Raw genomic sequence first — 13,863 nt, forward strand, 5'->3', positions numbered from 1 at the left:
CGTTGCTACTTAAATTTTGCGTGGCCGCTTTATCTGACCCGAGGGACTTTCTGCGCGATTTCCGGAGAATTTTGTTCCGGTACCCTCTAATCTCGAATAACCGTGTATTATACACTTCAATTTGAGCCGTTCGGGAGGTCGTACCAGACCCTGTTTCTTTTTCTCCTGGTTTTTTATCACGTGTCCGAGGTCATTTCAGGAGTTAACCTATTCAATTTCAGCCTCGGATAACGAGTATTAATACATTTTTTACGATTATCTAAGGTTCCACGAATGCTGGTTTATGGCATACAGGCACCCCCAAATGTCTTCCGTTGCTACTCAAATTTTGAGTGGCCTCTTTATCTGATCCGAGGAGCTTTCTGCGCGATTTCCGGAGAATTTTGTTCCAGTAGCCTGGAATCCCGAAAAACCGTGTATTATACATTTCAATTTGAGCCGTTCGGGAGGTCGAACCGGACCATGTTTCTTTTTCTCCCGTTTTTTTATCACGCGTCCGAGGCCATTTCAGGAGTTAACCTATTCGATTTCAACCTCGGATAACGAGTATTAAAACATTTTTCACGATTATCCGAGGTTCCACGAATGCAGGTTTATGGCATACAGGCACCCCCAAATGTCTTCCGTAGCTACTCATATTTTGGGTGGCCACTTTATCTGACCTGAGGAACTTTCTACGTGATTTCCGGATAATTTTGTTCCGGTACCCTGGAATCCCGAAAAACCATGTATTATACACTTCAATTTGAGCGGTTCGGGAAGTCGTACCAGACCCTGTTTCTTTTTCTCCCGGTTTTTTATCACGCGTCCGAGGTCATTTCAGGAGTTAACCGATTCGATTTCAGCCTCGGATAACGAGTATTAGTTCATTTTTCACGATTATCCGAGATTCGACGAATGCTGGTTTATGGCATACCGGCACCCCTAAATGTCTTCCGGTTCTACTCAAATTTTGCGTGGCCGCTTTATCTGACCCGAGGAACTTCCTGCGCGATTTCCGGAGAATTTTGTTTCGTTACCCTGGAATCCCGAAAAACCGTGTATCACTTCAATTTGAGCCGTTCGGGAGGTCGTACCGGACCCTATTTCTTTTTCTGCCGGTTTTTTTATCACGCGTCCTAGGTCTTTTCAGGAGTTAACCTATTCGATTTCAGCATCGGATACTGAGTATTAATACATTTTTTACGATTATACGAGGTTCCACGAATGCTGGTTTATGGCATACAGGCACCCCCAAATATCTTCCGTTGCTACTCAAATTTTGAGTGGCCGCTTTATCTTACCTAAGGAGCTTTCTCCGCGACTTCCGGAGAACTTTGTTCCAGTAGCCTGGAATCTCGAAAAGCCGTGTATTATACATTTCAATTTGAGCCGTTCGGGTGGTCGAACCGGACCATGTTTCTTTTTCTCCCGTTTTTTTATCACGCGTCCGAGGTCATTTCAGGAGTTAACCTATTCGATTTCAACCTCGGATAACGAGTATTAAAATATTTTTCACGATTATCCGAGGTTCGACGAATGCAGGTTTATGGCATATCGGCACCCCCAAATGTCTTCCGTAGCTACTCAAATTTTGGGTGGTCACTTTATCTGGCCCGAGGAACTTTCTGCGCGATTTCCGAAGAATTTTGTTCTGGTACCCTGGAATCCCGAAAAACCGTGTATTATACACTTCAATTTGAGCCGTTCGGGAAGTCTTACCGGACCCTGTTTCTTTTTCTCCCGGTTTTTTTATCACGCGTCCGAGGTCATTTCAGGAGTTAACCTATTCGATTTCAGCCTCGGATAACGAGTATTAATTCATTTTTCACAATTATCCGAGATTCGACGAATGCTGATTTATGGCATACCGGCACGCCTAAATGTCTTCCGTTGTTACTCAAATTTTGCGTGGCCGCTTTATCTGACCCGAGGAACTTTTTGCGCGATTTCAGGAGAATTTTGTTCCGTTACCCTGGAATCCCGAAAAACCGTGTATCACTTCAATTTGAGCCGTTCGGGAGGTCGTACCGGACCCTATTTCTTTTTCTGTCGTTTTTTTTATCACGCGTCCTAGGTCATTTCAGGAGTTAACCTATTCAATTTCAGCATCGGATACTGAGTATTAATACATTTTTTACGATTATCCGAGGTTCCATGAATGCTGGTTTATGGCATATAGGCACCCCCAAATATCTTCCGTTGCTACTCAAATTTTGAGTGGCCGCTTTATCTTACCTAAGGAGCTTTCTCCGCGACTTCCGGAGAATTTTGTTCCAGTTACCTGGAATCCCGAAAAACCGTGTATTATACACTTCAATTTGAGCCGTTCGGGAAGTCGTACCGGACCGTGTTTCTTTTTCTCCCGTTTTTTTATCACGCGTCCGAGGTCATTTCAGGATTTAACCTATTCGATTTAGCCTCGGATACCGAGTATTAATACATTTTTCACGATTATCAAAGGTTCGACGAATGCTGGTTTATGGCATACCGGCAGCCCTAAATGTCTTCCGTTGCTACTCAAATTTTGCGTGGCCGCTTTATCTGACCCGAGGAACTTTCTGCGCGATTTTCGGAGAATTTTTTTCCGGTACCCTGGAATCCCGAAAAACCGTGTATTATACACTTCAATTTGAGCCGTTCGGGAGGTCGTACCAGACCCTGTTTTTTTTTCTCCCGGTTTTTTTATCCCGCGTCCTAAGTCCTTTCAGGAGTTAACCTATTCGATTTAAGCATCAGATACTGAGTATTAATACATTTTTTACGATTATCCGAGGTTCCATGAATGTTGGTTTATGGCATACAAGCACCCCCAAATGTCTTCCGTTGCTACTCAAATTTTGAGTGGCCGCTTTATCTAACCCGAGGAGCTTTCTGCGCGATTTACGGAGAATTTTGTTCCAGTAGCCTGGAATCCCAAAAAACCGTGTATTATACATTTCAATTTGAGTCGTTCGGGAGGTCGAACCGGACCATGTTTCTTTTTCTCCCGTTTTTTTATCACGCATCCGAGGTCATTTCAGAAGTTAACCTATTCGATTTCAACCTCGGATAACGAGTATTAAAACATTTTTCACGATTATCCGAGGTTCATTGAATGCAGGTTTATTGCATATCGGCACCCCCAAATGTCTTCCGTAGCTACTCAAATTTTGGGTGGCCACTTTATCTGACCCGAAGAACTTTCTGCGCGATTTCCGGAGAATTTTATTCTGGTACCCTGGAATCCCGAAAAACCGTGTATTATACACTTTCAATTTGAGCCGTTCGGGAGGTCGTACCGGACCCTGTTTATTTTTCTCCCTGTTTTTTTATCACGCGTCCGAGGTCATTTCAGGAGTTAATCTATTCGATTTCAGCCTCGAATACTGAGTATTAATACATTTTTTACGATTATCCGAGGTTCCCCAAATGCTGGTATATGGCATACAAGCACCCCCAAATGTCTTCTGTTGCTACTCAAATTTTGCGTGGCCGTTTTATCTGACCCTGTTTATTTTTCTCCCTGTTTTTTTATCACGCGCCCGAGGTCATTTCAGGAGTTAACCTATCTGACCCAAGAAACTTTCTCCTCAATTTCCGGAGAATTTTGTTCCGGTACCCTGGAATCCCGAAAAACTGTGTATTATACACTTCAATTTGAGCCGTTCGGGAGGTCGTACCAGACCATGTTTATTTTTCTCCCAGTTTTTTTATCACGCGTCCGAGGTCATTTCAGGAGTTAACCTATTCGATTTCAGCCTCGGATAACGAGTATTAATACAATTTTCACGATTATCCGAGGTTCGACGAATGCTGATTTATGGCATACAGGCACCCCCCAAATATATTCTGTTGCTACTCAAATTTTGCGTGGCCGCTTTAACTGACCCGTGAAACTTTCTGTGCGATTTCCGGAGAATTTTGTTAAAAAACGTGTATTATAACACACTTCAATTTGAGCCGTTCGGGAGGTCGTACCGGACGCTGTTTCTTTATCTCCCGGTATTTTTATCACGCATCCGAGGTCGTTTCAGGAGTTAACCTATTCGATTTCAGCCTCGGAGAACGAGTATTAATACATTTTTCACGATTATTCGAGGTTCGGCGAATGCTGGTTTATGGCATACCGGCACCGCCAAATGTCTTTCGTTGCTACTAAAATTTTGCGTGGCCGCTTTATCTGACCCGAGGAACTTTCTGCGAGATTCCGGAGAATTTTGTTCTGGTATCCTGGAATCCCTAAAAACCGTGTATTATACAAATCAACTTGAGCCGTTCGGGAGGTCATACCGGACCTTGTTTATTTTTCTCCCGGTTTTTTATCACGCGTCCGAGGTCATTTCAGGAGTTAACCTATTCAATTTCAGCCTCGGATAACGAGTATTAATACATTTTTCACGATTATCCGAGATTCGACGAATGCTGGTTCATGGCATACCGGCACCCCCAAATGTGTTCCGTTGCTACTCAAATTTTGTGTGGCCTCTTTATCTGACCCGAGAAACTTTCTGCGCGATTTCCGGAGAATTTTGTTTCGGTACCCTGGAATCCCGAAAAACTGTGTATTATACACTTCAATTTGAGCCGTACGGGAGGTCGTACCGGACCCTGTTTCTTTGTCTCCCGTATTTTTTATCACGCGTCCGAGGTTATTTCAGGAGTTAACCTATTCGATTTCAGCCTCGGATAACGAATATTAATACATTTTTCACGATTATTGAGGTTCAACGAATGCTGGTTTATGGCATACCGGCACTCCCAAATGTCTTCCGTTGCTACTCTAATTTTGCGTGGCCACTTTATCTGACCCGAGAAACTTTCTGCTCGATTTCCGGAGAATTTTGTTCCGGTACCCTGGAATCCCGAAAAACTGTGTATTATACACTTCAATTTGAGCCGTTCGGGAGGTCGTACTAGACCCTGTTTCTTTTTTCTCCCGTTTTTTTATCAAGCGTGCGAGGTCTTTTCAGAAGTTACCCTATTCGATTTCAGCCTTGGAGAACCAGTATTAATACATTTTTCACGACTATCCGAGGTTCGACGAATGCTGGTTTATGGCATACCGGCACCCCCAAATGTCTTCCGTTGCTACTTAAATTTTGCGTGGCCTCTTTATCGGACCTGAGTAACTTTCTGTGCGATTTCCAGAGAATTTTGTTCCGGTACCATGGAATCTCGAAAAACCATGTATTATACACTTCAATTTTAGCCGTTCGGGAGGTCGTACCAGACCCTGTTTCTTTTCCTCCCGGTTTTTTTTATCACGCGTCCGAGGTAATTTCAGGAGTTAACCTATTCGATTTCAGCCTCGGATAACGAGTATTAATACATTTTTCACTATTATCCGAGGTTCGACGAATGCTGGTTTATGGCATACCGGCACCCCCAAATGTCTTCCGTTGCTACTCAAATTTTGCGTGGCCACTTTATCTGACCCGAGAAACTTTATGCTCGATTTCCGGAGAATTTTGTTCTGGAATCCCGAAAAACTGTGTATTATACACTTCAATTTGAGCCGTTCGGGAGGTCGTACTGGACCCTGTTTCTTATTTCTCCCGGTTTTTTTTATCACGCGTGCGAGGTCTTTTCAGAAGTTAACCTATTCGATTTCAGCCTTGGAGAACGAGTATTAATACATTTTTCACGATTATCCGAGGTTCGACGAATGCTGGTTTATGGCATACCGGCACCCCCAAATGTCTTCCGTTGCTACTTAAATTGTGCGTGGCCGCTTTATCTGACCGAAGGAACTTTCCGCGTGATTTCCGGAAAATTTTGTTCCGGTACCCTGGAATCCCGAAAAACTATGTATTATACACTTCAATTTAAGCCGTTCGGGAGGTCATACCGGACCTTGTTTATTTTTCTCCCGGTTTTTTTATCACTCGTCCGAGGTCATTTCAGGAGTTAACTTTTTCGATTAAAGCCTCGGATAACGAGTATTAATACATTTTTCACGATTATCGAGGTGCGACGAATGCTGGTTTATGGCATACCGGCACCCCCAAATGTCTTCCGTTGCTACTCTAATTTTGCGTGGCCACTTTATCTGACCCGAGAAACTTTCTGCTCGATTTCCGGAGAATTTTGTTCCGGTACGCTGGAATCCCGAAAAACTGTGTATTATACACTTCAATTTGAGCCGTTCGGGAGGTCGTACTGGACCCTGTTTCTTTTTTCTCCCGGTTTTTTTATCACGCGTGCGAGGTCTTTTCAGAAGTTAACCTATTCGATTTCAGCCTTGGAGAACGAGTATTAATACATTTTTCACAATTATCCGAGGTTCGACGAATGCTGGTTTATGGCGTACCGGCACCCCCAAATATCTTCCGTTGCTACTTAAATTTTGCGTGGCCGCTTTATCTGACCCGAGGAACTTTCCGCGCGATTTCCGAAAATTTTTTATCCGGTACCCTGGATTCTCGAAAAACTGTGTATTATACACTTCAATTTAAGCCGTTCGGGAGGTCATACCGGACCTTGTTTATTTTTCTCCCGGTTTTTTTATCACGCGTCCGAGGTCATTTCAGGAGTTAACTTTTTCGATTAAAGCCTCGAAAACGAGTATTTATACATTTTTCACGATTATCCGAGGTTCGACAAATGCTGGTTCATGGCATACCGGCACCCCCAAATATCTTCTGTTGCTACTCAAATTTCGCTTGGCCGCTTTATCTGGCCCGAGGAACTTTCTGCGCGATTTCCGGAAAATTTTGTTCCGGTATCCTGAAATCCCGAAAAACTGTGTATTATACACTTCAATTTGAGCCGTTCGGGAGGTCAAACCGGACCCTGTTTCTTTTTCTCCCGTAGTTTTTATCACGCGTCCGAGGTTATTTCAGGAGTTAACCTATTCGATTTCAGCCTCGTTAATTCAAGAGTTAACCTATTCGATTTCAGCCTTGGAGAACGAGTATTAATACATTTTTCACGATTATCCGAGGTTCGACGAATGCTGGTTTATGGCATACCGACACCCCCAAATGTCTTCCGTTGCTACTCAAATTTTGCGTGGCCGCTTTATCTGACCCGAGAAACTTTCTGCTCGATTTTCGGAGAATTTTGTTCCGTTACCCTGAAATCCCGAAAAACCGTATATTATACACTTCAATTTGAGCCGTTCGGGAGGTCTTACAGGACCCTGTTTCTTTTTCTCCCGGTTTTTTTATCACGCGTCCGAAGTCATTTCACGAGTTAACCTATTCGATTTCAGCCTCGGATAACGAGTATTAATACAGTTTTTACGATTATCCGAGGTTCGACGAATGGTGGTTTATCGCATACCGGCACTCCCAAATGTCTTCCGTTGCTACTCAAAATTTGCGTGGCCGCTTTATCTGACCTGAGAAACTTTCTGCGTGATTTCCGGAGAATTTTGTTCCGGTACCCTGGAATCTTGAAAAACCATGTATTATACACTTAAATTTGAGCCGTTCGGGAGGTCATACCGGACCCTGTTTCTTTTTCTCCCGTATTTTTTATCACGCGTCCGAGGTCATTTCAGGAGTTAACCTATTCGATTTCAGCCTCGGATAACGAGTATTAATACATTTTTCACGATTATACGAGTTTCGACGAATGCTGGTTTATGGCATACCGGCACCCCCAAATGTCTTCCGTTGCTACTCAAATTTTGCGTGGCCGCTTTATCTGACCCGAGGAACTTTCTGCTCGATTTCCGGAGAATTTTGTTCCGGTACCCTGGAATCCCGAAAAGCCGTGTATTAGACACTTCAATTTGAGCCGTTCGGGAGGTCTAATTAATGGACCCTGTTTCTTTTTCCCCCGGTTTTTTTATCACGCGTCCGAAGTCATTTCAGGAGTTAACCTATTCGATTTCAGCCTCGGAGAACGAGTATTAATACATTTTTCACGATTATCCGAGGTTCGACGAATGTTGGTTTATGGCATACCGGCGCCCCCAAATGTCTTCCGTTGCTACTAAAATTTTGCGTGGCCGCTTTATCTGACCCGAGGAACTTTCTGCGCGTTTTCCGGAGAATTTTGTTCCGGTAACCTTGAATCCCGAAAAACTGTGTATTATACACTTCAATTTGAGCCTTTCGAGAGGTCGTACCGGACCTTGTTACTTTTTTCTCCCGGTTTTTTTTATCACGCGTGCGAGTTTTTTCAGAAGTTAACCTATTCGATTTCAGCCTTGGAGAACGAGTATTAATACATTTTTCACGATTATCCGAGGTTCGACAAATGCTGGTTTATGGCATACCCGCACCTTCAAATGTCTTCCGTTGCTACTCAAATTTTGCGTGGCCGCTTTATCTGACCCGAAGAACTTTCCACGCGATGTCCGGAGAATATTGTTCCGGTACCCAAGAATCCCGAAAAACCGTGTATTATAACATACTTCAATTTGAGCCGTTCGTGAGGTCGTACCCGACGCTGTTTCTTTCTCTCCCGGTATTTTTATCACGCATCCGATGTTGTTTCAGAAGTTAACCTATTCGATTTCAGCCTCGGAGAATGAGTATTAATACATTATTCAGGATTATCCGAGGTTCGGTGAATGCTGGTTTATAGCATACCGGCACTCCCAAATGTCTTTCGTTGCTACTCAAATTTTGCGTGGCCGCTTTATCTGACCCGAGGAACTTTCTGCGCGATTCCGCAGAATTTTGTTCCGGTACCCTAGAATCAAGAAAAACTGTATATTATACACTTAAATTTGAGCCGTTCGGGAGGTCGTACCGGACCCTGTTTATTTTTCTCCCGGTTTTTTTATCACGCTTCGGAGGTCATTTCAGGAGTTAAGCTATTCGATTTCAGCCTCGGATAACGAGTATTAATACATTTTTCACGATTATACGAGTTTCGACGAATGCTGGTTTATGGCATACCGACACCCCCAAATGTCTTCCGTTGCTACTAAAATTTTGCGTGGCCGCTCTATCTGACCCGAGGAACTTTCTGCGCGTTTTCCGGAGAATTTTGTTCCGGTAACCTTGAATCCCGAAAAACTGTGTATTATACACTTCAATTTGAGCCTTTCGGGAGGTCGTACCGGACCTTGTTTCTTTTTTCTCCCGGTTTTTTTATCACGCGTGCGAGTTTTTTCAGAAGTTAACCTATTCGATTTCAGCCTTGGAGAACGAATATTAATACATTTTTCACGATTATCCGAGGTTCGACGAATGCTGGTTCATGGCATACCGGCCCCCCCAAATGTCTTCTGTTGCTACTCAAATTTTTCGTCGCCGATTTATCTGGTCCGAGGAAGTTTCTGCGCGATTTCCGAAATTTTTTGTTCCGGTACCCTAAAATCCCGAAAAACCGTATATTATACACTTCAATTTGTGCCGTTCGGGAGGTCATACCGGACCCTGTTTCTTTTTCTCCCGTATTTTTTATCACGCTTCTGAGGTTATTTCAGGAGTTAACCTATTCGATTTCAGCCTCGGATAACGAATATTAATAAATTTTTCACAATTATCGAGGTTCGACGAATGCTGGTTTATGGCATACCGGCACTCCCAAATGTCTTCCGTTGCTACTCAAATTTTGCGTGGCCGCTTTATCTGACCCAAGAAACTTTCTGCTCGATTTCCGGAGAATTTTGTTCCGGTACCCTGGAGTCCCGAAAAACTGTGTATTATACACTTCAATTTGAGCCGTTCGGGAGGTCGTACCGGACCCTGTTTCTTTTTTCTCCCGGTTTTTTTATCACGCGTGCGAGGTCTTTTCAGAAGTTAACCTATTCGATTTTGACCTTGAGAACGAGTATTAATACATTTTTCACGATTATCCGAGGTTCGACGAATGCTGGTTTATGGCATACCGGCACCCCCAAATGTCTTCCGTTGCTACTTAAATTGTGCGTGGCCGCTTTATCTGACCGAAGGAACTTTCCGCGTGATTTCCGGAAAATTTTGTTCCGGTACCCTGGAATCCCGAAAAACTGTGTATTATACACTTCAATTTAAGCCGTTCGGGAGGTCATACCGGACCTTGTTTATTTTTCTCCCGGTTTTTTTTATCACGCGTCCGAGGTCATTTCAGGAGTTAACTTTTTCGATTAAAGCCTCGGATAACGAGTATTAATACATTTTTCACGATTATCGAGGTGCGACGAATGCTGGTTTATGGCATACCGGCACCCCCAAATGTCTTCCGTTGCTACTCTAATTTTGCGTGGCCACTTTATCTGACCCGAGAAACTTTCTGCTCGATTTCCGGAGAATTTTGTTCCGTCGCTGGAATCCCGAAAAAGCGTGTATTATACACTTCAATTTGAGCCGTTCGGGAGGGTAAATCTTGGACCCTGTTTCTTTTTTCTCCCGGTTTTTTTATCACGCGTGCGAGGTCTTTTCAGAAGTTAACCTATTCGATTTCAGCCTTGGAGAACGAGTATTAATACATTTTTCACAATTATCCGAGGTTCGACGAATGCTGGTTTATGGCGTACCGGCACCCCCAAATATCTTCCGTTGCTACTTAAATTTTGCGTGGCCGCTTTATCTGACCCGAGGAACTTTCCGCGCGATTTCCGAAAATTTTTTATCCGGTACCCTGGATTCTCGAAAAACTGTGTATTATACACTTCAATTTAAGCCGTTCGGGAGGTCATACCGGACCTTGTTTATTTTTCTCCCGGTTTTTTTATCACGCGTCCGAGGTCATTTCAGGAGTTAACTTTTTCGATTAAAGCCTCGGATAACGAGTATTTATACATTTTTCACGATTATCCGAGGTTCGACAAATGCTGGTTCATGGCATACCGGCACCCCCAAATATCTTCTGTTGCTACTCAAATTTCGCTTGGCCGCTTTATCTGGCCCGAGGAACTTTCTGCGCGATTTCCGGAAAATTTTGTTCCGGTATCCTGAAATCCCGAAAAACTGTGTATTATACACTTCAATTTGAGCCGTTCGGGAGGTCAAACCGGACCCTGTTTCTTTTTCTCCCGTATTTTTTATCACGCGTCCGAGGTTATTTCAGGAGTTAACCTATTCGATTTCAGCCTCGGATAACGAATATTAATAAATTTTTCACAATTATCGAGGTTCGACGAATGCTGGTTTATGGCATACCGGCACCCCGAAATGTCTTCCGTTGCTACTCAAATTTTGCGTGGCCGCTTTATCTGACCCAAGAAACTTTCTGCTCGGTTTCCGGAGAATTTTGTTCCGGTACCCTGGAGTCCCGAAAAACTGTGTATTATACACTTCAATTTGAGCCGTTCGGGAGGTCGTACCGGACCCTGTTTCTTTTTTCTCCCGGTTTTTTTATCACGCGTGCGAGGTCTTTTCAGAAGTTAACCTATTCGATTTCAGCCTTGGAGAACGAGTATTAATACATTTTTCACGATTATCCGAGGTTCGACGAATGCTGGTTTATGGCATACCGGCACCCCCAAATGTCTTTCGTTGCTACTCAAATTTTGCGTGGCCACTTTATCTGACCCGAGGAACTTTCAGAGCAATTTCCGGAGAATTTTGTTCCGTTACCCTGTAATCCCGAAAAACCGTGTATTATACACTTCAATTTGGGCCGTTCGGGAGGTCTTACTGGACCTTGTTTCTTTTTCTCCCGTTTTTTTTATCACGCGTCCGAAGTCATTTCAGGAGTTAACCTATTCGATTTCAGCCTCGGATAACGAGTATTAATACATTTTTCACGATTATCCGAGGTTCGACGAATGCTGGTTTATGGCATACTGTGGACAGCGGGCCGCCCACGGGGGCGCTTGGTGAAGGTCGAAAAACAAGCGTTTGCATTTTGTATGGAGTCGCCACCAATTTTTATGGGAAATTGGAACTGTTCGAATACCTCATGTCATGTCAAGACACAAAGTAGTGACATGAACACTAAGCAATCGTTACCCTTAGCATTCTATGTCTAGAATGACTCTCGTGGATGCCAATGAACACGGGTGCTCACGGAGATCTGGAGTAAGGGGTGAGGGTACGTATTAGGAAGCTCTTTTGATCGAACACCTAATCCCGCCCGCCTCGATAGCGGCCTCTACTAATGATTAGGGAAGTTATTCGTACTTGATATATCGTCGGCTATATGCATGCAATGCAACATCCATAGATTAATCCTAGCATGTGAAGATTAGACTAAGTCGGTTGACACGTAATTAGCAAACAATTGGGTCGAAGTAGGATTTAAATGTTGATTACATGTGGATGGGTCATAAAAACAGTAAAACATGAATAAGACGGAATTAAACGGATTAATTATGTGAAGGGACGATATTAATGAATGATTAATTAGTGGCATCGGTGAATGGAACAAACTAAACAATTAATTAGACTAAACATGATGAATGATGACGAATATGGATGCAAATATATCAATGACGAACCTCAGAAACCCAATATGAACAGATTGAACTTCTAAAATCCGGGTTTGAATATTAAAGACGAAAACCCGCAAATATTGATTATAAGGGATTTGAGTCGGATTTGAGATGATTAAAACATGTGAATGAATAATATACATATGGATTATTAATGATAAATAATTATACGAACGAATTAAAGAACAAAAGAAAACAAATAAAACAAAAGACGAATTACAGAGGACGAGGAAGAAGAAAAGAAGCAGGAACTGCGGCAGCCTCACAAAGAGGCGCAAAGCAGTGCTGCGCGCCTCTTCAAGAGGCGCAGCGATTCTGCGTCTTTTCGATTGTCTGCATCATCGAAAATCCGTAAAAAGAGGTTCTAAAGACGGTTTCAGAAATCGGTTTTAATTAGATGTTTTCGACATAAACCTTACAATTGTGATACAATAATTAAAATACAATAAATAAACAAGGATTATACACCCTCAGACTTACATGTTGACGGAACGAGATGAACTAAGAAGATCGATTAGTGATGCTCGACGCGAATGCAAGGAAAGAATGCCCTCTAAAGAGGAAAACGATTTAACAAATTGATTAATTAGATTGATTGAGTGTAGTGGTCAAATTGGTCGGTCATGCAACGGAGAGGTTGGTACCCGGAAGGATCCGAGCTTACGTGGTCGAAGGTTCAAGCACGTAGGCGCCAATTAGTAAGAACGAAGTCTAGAATGCAAAGGGAGAAGAGAAGGGCGGACACTCGCGTGAGAAATATGAGGAACGAAAGCTCCTATTTATACTAATCACGCGGAGGAATTATGGTAAGACTAGGATACGGAAGGAAAGATCCGGAAATAACCGACTTAGGTTAAAACACGGAAACTTGGAAAAAAAGAAAACCCTGGGAAAAGGCGCAGCAGAGCTGCGTCCCTTGGAAGAGGCGCAAAGACTTGTCGCGTCCTTTCCCGGGTAGGTTCCTCTGCGCGTAGAAAACGCGTTTGACAGCCTGTCGTATTTTAGGCATAACTTTCTCTACAAGACTCGGATTAAGGTGATTTCAGTGGCGTTGGAAAGCTAAAAGAAAGATCTAGAACTTTCTGTGAAATAGGCCTGACCCAACAAAGTTGTTATCACCTCGAAAAATGGGCCTAAAGGTCGGGTTATCATTTTAGCTAAATGAAATACACATTTTGTAATGTAAACTTTTAGTTTAGCCTAAAGAAGTGACATGTGACTCAAAATGAGATATAATCTCAACATTTTATGACATCCTAACCTTAGGTAGACAAGCTCATTGCTTTGACTCGGGATTTGACGGTTTATAGAAAATGAAGACGGTTTTTGACCCGGACTCCAAATGTACTCTAATTACTGCCAAAACGACCGTATCGGCGCGTAGATGACAACCATGAGGTAGACATTAATATTTGAGCAATCACTTGACGATAATCTTACGAACTGTCACAAATCATTCCGCGTACCAAACATGCGGCCCAATCATCACCGGGTGGTTTGCGGGAGGTGCAGAAACGAGGTGTCTACAGAGCCCCCACTTTGACTGAGGCTTGGACAAGGCGAAAGTCAAAGTATAGCCATCA

This window comes from Silene latifolia, chromosome 4 (genome assembly GCF_048544455.1).
Source record: "Silene latifolia isolate original U9 population chromosome 4, ASM4854445v1, whole genome shotgun sequence".
In the NCBI taxonomy this organism is placed as follows: Eukaryota; Viridiplantae; Streptophyta; class Magnoliopsida; order Caryophyllales; family Caryophyllaceae; genus Silene; species Silene latifolia.